Consider the following 16,228-nt stretch of genomic DNA (forward strand, 5'->3'; position numbering starts at 1 on the left):
CGCTTGTGTCCAGATCACACGCTACACTGCTGTGCTGCGCCGTCTTTTTCGCTGACATTTGTGTTTGCGCATGCGCAGTGTGAGAAACTGCGGTGACACCCTCACGGTCGCGAGGATTTCAAACAGGTTTGAAATCCTCACGACCAAGCTATTGAAGCAGAGTGAAGCTGACCCCCCACCCACTTGAAACGTAAAGGCAAATAGGCGGAGCGGTTAGTGCTACGTTTGTGCAGATTTGTGCAGGTAAAATTAGCGTTTATGCTGCTACGGTTTTTGAGATATTAAACATTATTTTATAGGTCATTCAAAGGTCACCATCCCCCCAGACTGCTCCAAAACAAACCAAAATGGTCTACTTTTTTAGTGCTACGTTTGTGCTGATTTGTGCAGGTAAAATTAGCATTTGTGCTGCTATGATTTGAGATATCCTGTTATGGTTTACTGCTGAAAAATGTCTTTTTCAAATGACCTTTCACTTTGTGTGTTCACTTGTTCAATAAAGTTCTGTTAAAAAAACCCTCTTGTTGTATTTAATCAGCTAAATTTGTAATGAGTGTATTTTTTTTTTAACTTCAATTTCTTTACATCAATCACTTTTTGTTCATGAAACCACGATGCAAATGCTTGAGTTTTTTTTTTTTTTTAGAGTGGATTAAAAAAACTTTATTGAAAACTACATTTGAACATTTTACACTCCCATGAACACTTTTTGAGAAACGAACAAGCTAGCAGTCTTTTGCATCAAATACACATTTTCTGGCAGAAAAAACTATTTTTTGGCATTACTGTGTCTGAAGGATTCTTAGAACAGCGTTCATCTGATTTCTGAACAAGGTAAGCTTACATTTAAAATACTGAGGTTTTAGTTACTGAGTTAATACATGATATAGCTAACTGTCTGGATCAAAAGGATTTTTTTTCAATGTTAAACATTTTCAAAAATGTCCAAGAAAAAAGTTTCTAAAGCACTTTAAAACATGTAGCACACTGGACTAAAGTGCTGTACAGTACATGGGTTAAATACTCAGACTCAATTTAATAAACTCACAAATTCAATAGCTCCATCTTAAAAACAATAATTCCACAAAATATGAAAGTGTAGATTGGTGGAGAACTTGGGGGAGGGGTTGCTCCTGGTTGTATATATAGTTCAGAAATCACATTTTGCTCCATCATAATCAGTGTGTTATTTTTTTTAGATGCCTTGAAAGCCATCTGTAGACAAGGTTTCCATTTTTGCAGTTCTTTGCGATTCAAAAGAGGCCATAGTCCAAAATGGCAAAATAGCCACTCCAACTGCATCAGTCTGGAAAGAGCTGAGTCAGCAGCTAGAAGACAAGATGTCAGCAAAGGCCCTGTACACTTTTGTGAAGCTAAATAGACACAACATCTGGTCAGCTTTGGAAATCAGTGATCAGGAAAGTAATAGTGAAGGAGAGTTAGATTCACATTGCATTTCTCCTGGACAAGAAAACTGTCAAGCTTTTGAACTAGACGTCCCTTTTGAGGACTGGGTTAAATTTATTCCTGAAAAGGTTGAATACAATGACAAGTTTTCTCCTACCCAAAAAAGGGAATACACAATTTTGAAACCTGGCACTTGGACTCATATCATCAACGATCTTATATGGAAGAAGATCAAAAATACATGTACACTTGTTTTCCGTAGAGCAAAGGTCCATCCAATTGTCAACAATAATTATCTGGACATCAGAGGCGACTGTAAGGAGTGTCATGGCCAGTTAGAAATGTCATGTGACAGACAGCCAGCAATTAATAGTCCAATGGTGCTCCAGTGTTTCATGAGAAATACAGATTTCTCCCTGCACACTGGCCACTCCAAGCAGTTCATGTCTGGAAACCTGCGTGAACAGATCGCTAAAGAGCTGTGTGAGGGCAGAATGGAACTGGCTGTATGGAGGTCAGCGAGGGCAGCAGATCTGATGGATGTTGGAGATCCTGAGCCAAGCCACCTTCCAAATTTGGCCACACTGCGAAAAGCCAAACAAGAGAGAAAAGACTTGGAATTAGGAGATAAGGACCCCATTGCATCTCTGCAATTGTTAAAATATAGTGTTCCTCACAGTGGTAGCATCCGAGATATTGGACTGGACAAGTTTTTCTGTCACTACTGGAGTCAAACACAGATGCATGTTTATAAGACATTGTCAAAAAAATCTCCCCCAACTGTGCGTTTTGATGCAACCGGTTCAGTTGTGAAAAAACTGCTGAGACCAAATGGCAAATCTGGCCATATCTTCCTTTATCAAGGTATTCTGAAAGAAAACAATTGCCCCAGTGTCCCAGTGGTGCAAATGCTGTCAGAGAAACATGATGTTAATGCCATCACAAACTAGTTGACAGAATGGATTCGTGCAGGTGCACCTGTGCCAAAGGAAGCTGTGAGTGACTTTTCTCTGGCAATTCTGGGAGCTCTGGTCAAGGCTTTCACTCCTCATCCTGATCTGAAGTCCTACCTTAATGAATGCTTTCATGTCCTTCTTGGAACCCAGTCTGCCGAACTGCCCCCTTGTTATATCAGGGTTGATGTTGCGCACTGCATCAAGATGATATGCCAGTGGAACTGCCTGAAGAAGAAAACACATTGTGTTAAAGATTTCTTTGTCAGGTCATTAGCAAAACTTCTTCAGTCTCAATGTTTGGACCATGCAAAACAGCTCCTACATGCTATCACTGTTGTGGCCCTCAGTGAGGCAGAAGGTGATGACAGTTCTGGAGCCCCTCTTTCTTCAGAAAGGTGCAAGAAATACTTGAAAGCCCAAATTGCTCAAGACTCCATCATCATTCCAGATGAACAGACGGAGGAAAGTGAGAGAGTGGATTCAGTGGATGAGATCCAGACTGACCTACGACAGTGGGTAACAGAAATATGTGAGGAGAGCAGGTCACTTGCTGCAGCAAACGGGGATAGAGATAATATTCACTTTCTCCCTGAGATCATTCCTCATATAATAAGACTGGCAAGTTACTTGCCACTCTGGACAGGAATAATGGTCCCTCTCTTCCAAAGCACCAGCATCACAGCAAGTTCAGCCACTGTTGAAGCTGAGTTCAAAAACATAAAACATGGCCTTTTCAAACATGACAACTTGCCTCTTCGAGTCGATCGCTTCATTGCTCGTCATCTTTCATTCATATGCGGATTTGTTCTGCAAAAGAAAAGGTCAAAGATGAGCCAACAGTGGGATCACTGAAAGTCACAGATGCCAATTCTGGATCCATGACGACTCACAATGCAGAAGACAAAATAAAAATGGATGCTCACCCATTTGTGGGATCTGATGCTGCCACAAACATTCTTCCGGCTGATGGGGATGCAGTTGAGAACTGGAGGGGCCTAGCTGTTCCACCCAAAAAAAGGAAGAGGACTTCCTACCTCTCTTCATGTACCGAATGGCTCCATGCAGATGAAACTTTTGGGGCCAAAAGAGTGAAAGTGGGATTATTAAAAAATGGAAACCTCCATCAGTCTATTAGATTAGGGGAATCGACAATCTCTGTGCTCAATACCTGTGCATTTGATGCATTTTTTCAGTGCTTATGTTGTGCCTTCTGTGACAGCTCCACATTTCAAAATGCTGTTCTGAAGGACAGTGAAAACCCAGTCCTGCAGCTGGTGAAAGCCATTGCCACAGATGGTGTGACCCAACAAACCTACAGAAGGAGAGCAGAGCTGCTTAGTGTAATGTTTGAAGCTGTCTCGTTGAGGTCTGCTGCGATCCAAATTGATGCTCAGTGCAATATCTCCGCTGTAATTGCTAAGACAATGAGGAACATCTCAAGTGTTTATTTTACCAAACACTGCTCCTCACAGCACTGCTACCTCAGCAAAGGGATGACAAGGGAAGTGCCATTTGTTTCTCCTGCCATCTCTGTCCTCAAAGAGTCTGGTATGGCTCATCTTGGCACGGCTGTGGAAGCAGGACTTGGCCTACCTGAGTCTACCTGCCTCAGGCCACTCTCCAATCCATCTCTGTGTCCATCAGAATTCAAAACAGAAGACAGCACCACAGGAAATGAGCTCTGTGCAGGGACAGTTACTCACAGCTACAACATTGGAGATATCGTGTGGATTGATACTGACGGGATAAGTTGAGGGACGCTTCAGGGTGTTTTGTGGGAGAAGTAAGGTTGAGATGGTTGTCAGCGCATGTTGAACCGAGGAGATTACGCGGACTATCCGTGTCTAGTGTTGGTGTCCTTGAGTGAATTAGAACCAGGATGCTGTAAAGTGTATAAGGGACGCGCAGCGCCGTTAATGGGTTTAAAAATAAATGAAAAACACTAATCAGAGGAACTATGGGAGAGAGGTAAGTATATGGAGGGGAGCGCGTTGCGCATAAGAGTTGCTGGTTTCATATATTAACACTTTGAGTGCGAACAATTTTGATTGAGTGTCAACGTTTGAGAACGCGAGGACAGCGTCTAAAGTGCTGGGTTAAACTTTGTGTGTCACCGAGCAGGGGAAGAGGAGCCAGTGATTGCGAAAACAGCGAGACGGATTCTGAAACCGAAAGCTAAGCGTGTCTGGGTGACCTAGACCTAGAAGGCGGAGTCGACCAACGTCATTTGAAGAGGTAAGTTTGTGTTTCAGAGAATGGCTGACAGCTCGGGTGCGACATCTAGTGGGAAAAGGGGATATAAACCTCTGAAGGATCAGCTTGAACAGCTTAAGAAAGCTATTCATTTGGCTTCCCCTGGAGCATTAAAATCAGCAGAGAAGGAGTGCCAAGCGATGGAGGTTGAGGTAAGCAAACTCATTACATCCCAACAGAAAGGGCTGGGTGACAAAATAGCTCTGAGCTTGGTGTTAAAAACTGAAGGAGAGAGATGTGAACAGAGATTGAAACAAGTAGAAGAGGAGTCCGAGGGACGTTCAGGGAACAGGAAAGTCAGAGGAGAAATTAAGGACCTAAAAGAAACTCATGCCAAGTACTGTAAGTGGCTGTTCCTGTGGAGGGCAGCCTCTTCCTGGATGATGGAGGAGGAGGATGACACAGGAAAATCAGGAGACATGGTGAGTATAATGGAGTCTTTGAAACACCTGAAGGAGGAAAATAAAAAGCTAGAGGACCAAGTGAAGGATTTGACTCCGAAGGTAGAAGAGGCTAACAGATATTACACACCGAAACTATATCCTTGGGCTGCATTGACGTCTAGTGCCCCACCACCACCGTATGTCATGCCTGTAATGACCCTTGGAGGGGGACAAGTTCGTGGTCCAGACGGACAGACTGGAGTTGTCCTTGGCGGAGTACTAGACGTTGAATATACTACTACTCCCCAAACTATCCCCGAAGAAGGGACAAGGGCAGTGGAATGCCAGTCCCAAAATATGGGAGGGAGAATGATAGCCTCAGCTGCAGATGAAGGCTCGACCTCGCCTCCCAGTTTGTTGGATAGTGGAAACATGATACGGGCCGAAGTGTCTACAGTGGAACAGCCAAGGCAGGACCATTTTTGCCGAAAAAGGATAATTATACGCGTTTTAAGTTCTCCACAGATAAAGTAATATATAACGTGGGAGAAATCGACCCAAGTTGGTGCGCTGTTACCCAGACGGGAAGAACCACAAACAATATAAGTGATCCCAACACGTTTATTGGGACCTGGGCTAGAAGTGGACTTTATTACTACTGTGGGCACAAGACTCTTTTGGCTCGTGTTCCTCTGGGAAGTGTGGGGACGTGCGCGATGGTGAGACTAGGAGCACCTCTTATGCTAATTGGAAATCAGGTAAAAACCATTCCACAGCACAACACACGCACATTGGCAGCTAGACGGAAGAGACATATCCTGTCCAAGAGCGGGACTGAGGGAACACACGCTTATGACCCTAGGCTGAACTCGCCAACCTGGATTGACTCAATAGGGGTCCCCAGGGGAGTTCCAAGTGAATATAAACTTGTAGACCAAATAGCTGCCGGTTTTGAGAATCTTCCAATAATTTCTGCTCTCTTTCCAGTGACCCCGAACAAGAATGTAGACAGAATCAATTACGTTCACTATAATTTGCTGAGGCTCTCTAACCTTACCAGAGACGGGCTGGAAGGATTAGCGGAGCAGATGGGTCCGACCTCGTTAGTGGGGATCCAGAATAGAATGGCCCTTGATATGTTGTTGGCGGAAAAAGGGGGCGTTTGTGCTATGTTCGGGGACCAGTGTTGTACTTTTATCCCGAATAACACTGCTCCAGATGGGTCGGTGACGCGAGCTTTGGAGGGGCTAAAGAGTCTCTCTAGAACCATGCATGACCATTCAGGAATTGACAACCCGCTGGAGAGCTGGATGACCTCAGTGTTCGGACAGTGGAAGGGGTTTGCTCTGTCAGTTATGTTTTCTCTATCTGTATTGGTGGGTATTTTGGTGACTTGTGGTTGTTGTCTCATTCCTTGTGCCCGAAGGTTGGTAGAGAAGGTGATTGTAAAGGCAGTGGACCCTGGGGCGGTGGCCCCTATATCCATGATGCCAATGATGGATATGGAAGTAGTTGAGTGGGCTGAGGAGTGAACAACAACATATGTATCGACCTCTGGTTTGCCAGAGGTTGAAAGGGGGATTGTGGGGATGAACAAAAGTATTTTACCAACATAATATAATCTGCAGTATGATCATTGCTTTCAAAGTCAAAGTCAAAGTCAACTTTATTTGTCAATTCTGCCACATGTACAGGACATACAGAGAATAGAAATTTCGTTACTCTCAAACCCTAGATGAAATAGCAATGAACATTTAAATATAAGAGAGTGATTAAAAAATGCAAATAAAATAATTAAAAAGTAAAAATTTAAATAAATACAATACAAATGAACAAGAAAGCTATACAATATACAATATACAGTATTCAGGTAAGGGTAAATGACACTGAGTGTAAACCAGGCAGAGTAGTGCAAATAGGCAAATAGTGCAAATGGAGATTTAGTAATGTACGGTAAGAGAAAGTATAACAACAAAGTCTTATGAGATAGTGGCAGTCCAATGCTCCACAAAGTGACTGGTAACTGGTGCAGGCCAGTGAGTGAGTCAGAGTGTGTGTGTGTGTGTGTGTGTGTGTGTGTGTGTGTGTGTGTGTGTGTGTGTGTGTGTGTGTGTGTGTGTGTGTGTGTGAGACAGAGTTCAGTGAGACCATGGAGGAGAAGAGGGGTGAGGGGGCAGAATCGGGAGGGAGTTAAGCTTCCTGACAGCCTGATGGATGAAGCTGCCCTTCAGTCTGCTGGTCCTGGCCCGGAGACTCCGCAGTCTCCTCCCTGACGGCGGCAGCTTGAAGAAGCTTTGCATTGGGTGCGTGGGATCAGCCGCTATGCAAAGGGCTTTTTTAGTGAGACGGGTGCTGTAAATGTCCTGGAGGGAGGGGAGAGAGACACCAATGATCCTCTCTGCAGCTCTCACTATGCGTTGGAGGGTTCTATGACAGGACGCATTGCAGGCTCCAAACCACACAGTGATGCAGCTCGACAGGATGCTCTCGATGGTGCCTCTGTAGAAAGTGTGCATGATGGGGGCTGGTGCTCCTGCTCTTCTTAGTTTGCGGAGAAAGACATTAACAATGTAACAGATAGCTTTAAGATGGCCTTAAGATGTTTATGCATACGGTTATCATATTAACTTTGTATTTCAGATGCAGTTATAACTATTTTATACACATTGCATATCTGTGCTTATTTTGAGTTGATGTTTGGTTCATTAAGGGTCTTAAGCTTCACTGGCGTGATTGTCCAGGTGATACATGCTGAGGGAAATTAGAACATAGAAGGAATTGCAATACAGGCTTACAAAACACTTATATCAGGTCATTTTCATATTAAGCTTTTAGTAAGAGGTTCTTGATTAAAACATTTATTTAGTAGATGACATATGCATAGTTTCAGTTAGGTTAGTGCACATAAGGATGAGCCTCTGTTCTGGTGAAAGGTCAGAAGTGCAACAGGTGAATTGAGAGAGAGCATTTAAGGACGAGACACAGACAGTTAGTAGGTGAGAGGTGACATAGAGGCTGAAGTGAGGTCGTGACATATACACACACACACACATTAGTTAGACTTATTTATAGGAAAGAGGTTAGTCATGTCTGGTTGTAACTGCGAAAGTGTCTCTGTAAACGAGGAACCGTTCCTTGTTGTCTCGGCAAAAAGGGGAACAATTCACTTCAAGACAAAAACTGAAAGGTTGACCGGAAGTACCGGCTATGAAAATAGAAGATGATGTTCTTTCGAACTATGTTAAAAGTCATTGTGGTTTTGAGCTGATCTATGTATAAAATGTATCTGTGACGTATGAAGGGGCATCATTAATCAAACCCTGATGCTATAAAATAATTGTTTGTGCTTTGATTAAGTTGAAGATTAATTCTTGTCTGCGTACAGATTATTCTTCCCACGCGTGTATTCATTAAAATCATTGTTTGACTTCACCCGGCCGGATCAGTGTGGTTATTCTTCGATCACCTCTTGTACCCTTCCTCAATATTGAACCCTTAACATGACCTTGCAAACCAAACAGAATTTCCACTGAATGAATTTCCCTCCAACCTGGTTCTCCAAGGAAAGTCGTTCACTTTGAGGGCATTAATTGCTTTCCATGGAAAGATGACCACTGATGGTTTGGGGCATTACACTGCATACTGCAGGAGAGCTCCATGTGTGTGGGAGTGCTATGATGACCTGGGAAATGGAGTGACAGGAGCATCTGAAAAGAAAAAAATACAACCCCATGCTGTGTTATACACAGTATAATGAGTGCTGCCTGCATTTTTCTGTTTTATTTGGTTCATTACAGTTACATGTGTTCAAATGGCTAGTGTGTGTTATCAGTAAGTTCAGTTTTGCACATAAAGTTAAAGTTCTAAATTAAAAATCTTTTAACACTCTTTTCTTTGTCAGTCTGATGTATATTTGCTTTTACACACCCAGTCACCTTCACCCGTAGCCTTGAAAGTAACCGTTCCAGTTTTTGTCAATAATTTTTCCGTATTTGTTTTGTGTTTACCTGGTGGCTTAAGTCAGGGGTCAGCATCCTTTTCATTTCAAAGGGCCCCTTTTCCCCCTGCTGCTACAAAACCTGTCTAGAGCCTAAAAAAAGAAAGAGCCTATAAATATCTAGAAAATGAGTTGTTGTATCGTGTAAGCTATGGAAATGTAAATAAAAATGCTTATTTTTAGATTTGATAAGACAATGAATCATCAAAGCTTTATAACGGAAAAAAGTATTTGTTAAAATGAAGCCAGCTACGTGAGTCCTTTCCATAATAATTGAAAATCAGGAAAGATGGCCAACCAACTTGAAAATTACAGTAAACAGATTTGAACCTAAGAAACATTAAATCACTTTTAAAAGCCTTGTACATTCAGTGAATAGTCAATGCAGATATTTCATTTAAAAAAAAACTGTTAACAGAACCCTTTCTTGTTGTCTTTATAATAAAAAAATGACTTACTTGGTCTTGTAAGAGCCACAGTGGAGGGGCCGGAGAGCCACATGTTGCTTTAGAGCCGCAGGTTGAAGATCCCTCGCCTAGGTGCTGTGGAATATTCAGTTTTCTACACGTAGGTAACAACCTATCAAAGCAAACACTTCATTTTTTCTGAGACAGCTACATAATAATAATGAACATATATAATTCAAAACAAAATCATAGAGGCCAACTGGGTATGTAAAAAATAATAATAATTTAGGTAAACGTGAATCACTTCACATGAAACTCAGTTTTGCCACAGAAAAAATAAAAACTTTAGCCTACCTTGTGTACGTTTCTGCACTAGTAACAAAAGAAATATCGACCTTTCCGCTGAATAAATTGTGTTACTAAAGTGTAAACTAATAAAAGTTAATATGCAGCAAGCCTAGAAAAAGGGCAAAACTCCACAGCTGCTGAAACTCACTGCCACAGACACTGGTGTTATACAGTGTAGGCTGTAATAATTAAAATCATTATATCTCAGATACTGTAGCAGCACAAACGCTAATTTTACCTGCACAAATCAGCACAAACGTAGCACTAAAAAAGTAGACCATTTTGGTTTGTTTTGGAGCAGTCTGGGGGGATGGTGACCTTTGAATGACCTATAAAATAATGTTTAATATCTCAAAAACCGTAGCAGCACAAACACTCATTTTACCTTCACAAATCTGCACAAACGTAGCACTAACCGCTCCGCCTATTTGCCTTTACGTTTCAAGTGGGTGGGGGGTCAGCTTCACTCTGCTAGCGATTGATGATCGGGAGCTGGTCGTGAGGTGTCAATCGCTTCTCGTTACCCCACGTATACTACACGATGCACGACGCACGATGAAGGCCAAAATCGGGCCGATCACCAAATCGGTCGCACGACTCAAAAATCGTCTCAAAATGGGCCAAAATCGCACAGTGTGAGCCCCTGTGCGATTTTTGGGCACAGTGTAAAATGGGCCAAAATGGGCCAAAATCGCACGCGATTTTTGGCCCATTTTGAGACGATTTTTGAGTCGTGCGACCGATTTGGTGATCGGCTCGATTTTGGCCTTCATCGTGCGTCGTGTAGTATACGTGGGGTAACGAGAAGCGATTAACACCTCACGACCAGCTCCCGATCATCAATCGCTCGTGACGTGTCACCGCAGCCGCTCACACTGCTCACGCGCAAACACATAAACGTCGGTGAAAAAGACTTAGCAGCATGGCTGTGCAGCGTGTGATCTGGACACAAGCAATGGAGGCACAACTTGTAGAACTTTGGAAAGCTCATCCGAGCCTTTTCCATGTGGCATCACAAAATTATCACGACCACAACAACCGTGAAAATAGTTGGATTTACATTGCTGCTCAATCACAGCTGCCTTATCAATGTTTTTCATTAGCAATTTAGCAAAGTTGATGGTGGTGGTGTGTCTGTGTGAGTGAAAGACACACAGAGAGCGAGCGACAGATTTTCTGTTATAACCTTCATTTTATGGAGGCACAGTGTGAGCACTCAGGTCGCATCAGAGCATCGGGCGGTATAGTGTGAGACCCTGTGTAACAGAGTCATAAATCACATTGTTATAATTACACAAAATGTGTTCTAAACCCCCAAACTGCTCCTTTTATACCTGACTTTTAGGACCTCCAAGCCTGTAGTTGTGTTCATTATCAGTTAGAGCCCCTCCTCATTCTTTTCTTCTTCTTCTTTGGTGCAATACTATAAATACAGTGTACCCCTTTTCCTACAATTCCCCTGTGGGAGAGGTGGGTGTCATTTCTTTCCAACACCTTGAAACACACATAATTCATATTTAGCCACCCTGATGTTTATGATTGCGATGTTAGTTCAGTTATTGTCATTATTAAGCCTGTTTTTGTAAGATGTTATAAGTGTGTAGTATGTGTGTATCATAAATGTGTTTTAGGCGCCATAAATGCTAGCATGAATATATACTCTGTTAGAGATTTTCTACATTATACAATATAACCAAATCTCTATAATACAATATAATCAAGTGTGCCTTATATTTTGTGTGTTCATATATTTTCACATAACCAAGCTAAGTGTTAAAGAGAACATAATGCATTCCTTTCCTCAGTGTGTGATGTCAGATAAGCATGATATACTTCTGCATTGTTATTTTCAGTGTATGTGTGCAAGGTCAGATAAGCTGAGATAATGCCTGACCTCTCCCTTTTCAGTTAAAAGAGGAAGTACTATGTAACTTACTTTCACTATAAATAAAGCAAGCAAGCCTGCACTCGGTGTGTGTGTCTTCTCAGAGGCATTCACCCGTGCGCACGTTTCTAATACTCTCTGAGTCGGTCTACAGTGTCTCATTTCTCTTACTTGTGTTTGCACAAATGTCAACCCCTGACATACTCCTTGCTAGCTTGGGAGCTGTGGTGGGTTGAGCTAACCCTCTTCCCCACTGTTTGTATTTGGTCTAGGAGCTGGAGTGGGCAAATTATTTACTTGGAGGTCTTTCTTTCTTTTACCTTTTTTATCAGGTATGTCGGATTTCATGTTGTTGTTTTTGTTTTATCTTATGTCAAATATGTTACGTGTAAATGCATATTTTATGTTTAATGTAAAAATAAATGCCGCCCTTTTCCTACAATTCCCCTGTGGGAGAGGAGCTGGAGTGGGCAAATTATTTACTTGGAGGTCTTTCTTTCTTTTACCTTTTTTATCAGGTATGTCGGATTTCATGTTGTTGTTTTAAATTATACAGGCACGGATTGTAATTTATTTATTTTTTCTATTGATATTGGCTTTTACAGCCTGTTTTAATTGAGAGGAGAAAACAACATTTTATTTTATTTTCTATGGTGTTTTGATTCCTTGATGGGTTTTTTTCTTCTCCCCACATTTCATTGTTTTGTGAAGTTTTGCATAATTGTGTGTGGGGGTTAGGCTCGTTTTTTTTTGCTGTTAAACAGTGATATCTCACTTGGGCCAACCTGTTAAGTGAGGAAACTATGGATAGCGCTTTGCCTGATCTGTTCTCTGTGGGGAGTAATATGACCTTTGGTTTGGGGAGGGGTGAATGTAACAGAGTCATAAATCACATTGTTATAATTACACAAAATGTGTTCTAAACCCCCAAACTGCTCCTTTTATACCTGACTTTTAGGACCTCCAAGCCTGTAGTTGTGTTCATTATCAGTTAGAGCCCCTCCTCATTCTTTTCTTCTTCTTCTTTGGTGCAATATACTATAAATACAGTGTACCCCTTTTGCCTCTCCCCTTTTCCTACAATTCCCATGTGGGAGAGGTGGGTGTCATTTCTTTCCAACACCTTGAAACACACATAATTCATATTTAGCCACCCTGATGTATATGATTGCGATGTTAGTTCAGTTATTGTCATTATTAAGCCTGTTTTTGTAAGATGTTATAAGTGTGTAGTATGTGTGTATCATAAATGTGTTTTAGGCGCCATAAATGCTAGCATGAATATATACTCCTTGCTAGCTTGGGAGCTGTGGTGGGTTGAGCTAACCCTCTTCCCCACTGTTTGTATTTGGTCTAGGAGCTGGAGTGGGCAAATTATTTACTTGGATGTCTTTCTTTCTTTTACCTTTTTTATCAGGTATGTCGGATTTCATGTTGTTGTTTTTGTTTTATCTTATGTCAAATATGTTACGTGTAAATGCATATTTTATGTTTAATGTAAAAATAAATGCCGCCCTTTTCCTACAATTCCCCTGTGGGAGAGGAGCTGGAGTGGGCAAATTATTTACTTGGAGGTCTTTCTTTCTTTTACCTTTTTTATCAGGTATGTCGGATTTCATGTTGTTGTTTTAAATTATACAGGCACGGATTGTAATTTATTTATTTTTTCTATTGATATTGGCTTTTACAGGTCTTTCTTTCTTTTACCTTTTTTATCAGACACAACGCAGAATCACACCGGTTACACCTGCATCGTGACCTACCAACTTCTAACCCCTGCGAGTCAATCGTGCAGTTTGAAAATCGCACAGTGTATGTCCAGCTTTAGGTGTACTGTCGTCCGAGACTTGCACCGCAGTGTCGGCGTTTGTTTCCCCGTTGGCCATGCTTCTTGTTGTGGTCATCTGTTGTCTTCCGGTATTTTCTCCACAAGCGATCTTTCCTCGACCAATGAGATGAGCAGTAATCTGAATTGTCATACTCGAATTGTCATAAGTGTGCTGTCAGCTCATTGGTCACAAAGCAGGAGAGGGGCTGGGAATTATGTTTTCAAACAAAGCGTTAATTCCATAAACATTTATAGACTACTTTTGATTCTCACTGTATTACGGGACAAAGTGCGTCCCTTATTAGCTCAATACGGGACGTGTACTTTTGTTTCGAAATACAGGACAATTCCGTATTTTAAGGGACGGTTGGCAACCCTAGTTACAAGGCTCAGCCCCTGCCGGCATTTGGAAAATCGGACCATTCCGCCATCTTCCTCATGCCTGCCTACAAACAAAGGCTAAAGCAGCAACCACCAATCAGGAGGGAGGTCGCTCGCTGGACGCACTGGATGACGCAGACTGGGACATGTTTCGGCGCAGCTCTGATGACATCAACATGTTTACGGAAGCGGTTGTGGGATTTATCGGGAAACTAGCGGACGACACAGCAGAAAGAACTATCATCCGAACGTTTCCCAACCAGAAGCCGTGGGTGGATAAAAACATCCGCGACGCTCTGACATCACGCACCGCTGCCTACAATGAAGGGCTTGTCTCCGGTAATATGGACCTATACAAGGCTGCGTCCTACAACGTGCGCAGCGCGGTCCGAAAGGCAAAGTGGAGCTACGGGGAAAAACTAGAGTCACAGCTACGACAGTGCGACTCTAGGAGCCTGTGGAAAGGACTGCGGACTATAACGGACTATAAACGACCAGCTTCTTCAATGATGAATGCCGATGCTTCACTGGCTGATGAGCTGAACACGTTTTATACTCGCTTCGACGCCGCAGCAATTAAAACAACAAATGGCTGCGCGCGCTCGGAGTGCACCAGTGAAGAAAATGCATTCGTCATCACAGAGCATGCCGTGAGGAACACCTTCAGGAGGGTGAACACCAGGAAGGCAGCAGGACCAGATGCAATCCCTGGCCGGGTCCTTAGAGCCTGCGCTGATCAACTAGCACCGGTGTTCACGGAGATCTTCAACCTCTCCCTGGCCCAAGCTGTGGTTCCCACGTGCTTCAAACAGTCCATTATTGTCCCTGTTCCAAAGAAACAACAGCCCGCTTGCCACAATGACTACCGTCCAGTAGCACTGACTTCAATTGTGATGAAGTGTTTTGAAAGACTGATGAGAGATCACATCACTTCTTCACTTCCTGCCACCATCGACTCACTTCAGTTTGCTTACCGGACTAATCGTTCCACAGATGATGCCATATCTCACCTGCTCCACACATCCCTGAGTCACCTGGACACTGGCAGAGGGAATTATGTTAGGATGCTGTTCGTGGACTACAGTTCAGCATTCAACACAATAATTCCCTCTAAGCTTTTCACCAAGTTGACGGATCTAGGACTCAGCTCATCACTGTGTCAGTGGATCCTCAACTTCCTCACAGACAGACCCCAATCAGTGAGGGTGGGAAAACAAGTCTCCCCCTCCATCTCACTCAGCACTGGAGTGCCTCAGGGCTGTGTTTTAAGCCCCCTGCTGTACTCACTGTACACTTATGACTGTGTAGCCACATCCGACACCACCTCCATTGTCAAGTTTGCTGACGACACTGCTGTTGTGGGCCTGATCTCCGACAACATCGAGACGGCCTACCTGGAGGAGATTAGGAACCTGGAGACCTGGTGCCAGGAGAATAACCTCCTCCTAAACATCAGCAAGACTAAGGAGCTGATCGTGGACTTCACTACAAAGCAGGCGAGGAATTACAAACCCCTCATCATCAGTGGCACGCCAGTGGAGAGAGTGGACAGTTTCCGATACCTGGGTGTCCACATCACTCAGGACCTGTCATGGTCCTGTCACATCAACACCCTGGTTAAGAAAGCCCGTCAGCGTCTCTTCTTCCTCAGAAGACTTAGAGACTTCCATCTGCCACTGAAGGTGCTCAAGAACTTCTACTCCTGCACCATCAAGAGCGTCCTGACGGCAAACATCTGCACCTGGTTTGGGAACAGCACCAAGCAGGACAGACGAGATCTGCAAAGGGTGGTGCGCTCGGCAGAACGCATCATTCAATCAGAGCTCCCTGACCTGCTGTCCATCTACACCAAGCGGTGCAAGTCCAAAGCTAGGAAGATTATGATGGATCTCTCCCATCCCAACAATGGACTCTTCTCACTGTTGAGGTCTGGGAAGCGCTTCCGCTCCCTTAAGGCCAAAACAGAGAGAATGAAGAGGAGCTTCTTCCCCCAGGCTATTCGGGGCCTGAACCAGGTGTAGGACTGGACTCTCCCACACACGTCACTATAAGACTGGACTCTCACACACGTCACCACACGCACCACCACACATTTCCTATAATTTATAATCCTTATCTTTATAATCTCTTCTGCTATTTGCACATTCTTTACTGTAAATTCCTAAGTTAATTTGTAAATTTTTGTAGTAAACTGTAAATTGTAAATATTGTAAAACTTTTCTTCTGTCATTTAATGGTCGGGCATTGTACAGCTACAAGCATTTCACCCCCATGTCATACTGTGTATGGTTGTGTGTGACAAATAAAATTTAAATTTGTGTCACCAAAAACGTGTGTAAAATAAAAAATTTGACACACATTTTGTTTAAATAATTACAAACAA

At 42.9% G+C, this 16,228-nt stretch overlaps 1 long non-coding RNA gene across 1 annotated transcript; it reads right to left on the minus strand.

The window, feature by feature from the left end:
• Positions 1-3,620: 3,620 nt before the first annotated feature.
• On the minus strand, positions 3,621-9,079 carry LOC147334894 (uncharacterized). Its single transcript, XR_015128515.1, has 4 exons — positions 9,007-9,079; positions 8,505-8,706; positions 3,845-3,994; positions 3,621-3,675 (listed from the first exon to the last, which is right to left on the minus strand). It is a non-coding gene; the product is annotated as an uncharacterized LOC147334894 (long non-coding RNA).
• Positions 9,080-16,228: the final 7,149 nt, after the last annotated feature.

The sequence above is a fragment of the Aulonocara sp. 'chitande type north' Nkhata Bay genome, linkage group LG3, assembly GCF_057382095.1.
Source record: "Aulonocara sp. 'chitande type north' Nkhata Bay isolate Kocher_YH1m ecotype deep benthic linkage group LG3, A_spYH_male_GT1.1, whole genome shotgun sequence".
Classification (NCBI taxonomy): domain Eukaryota; kingdom Metazoa; phylum Chordata; class Actinopteri; order Cichliformes; family Cichlidae; genus Aulonocara; species Aulonocara sp. 'chitande type north' Nkhata Bay.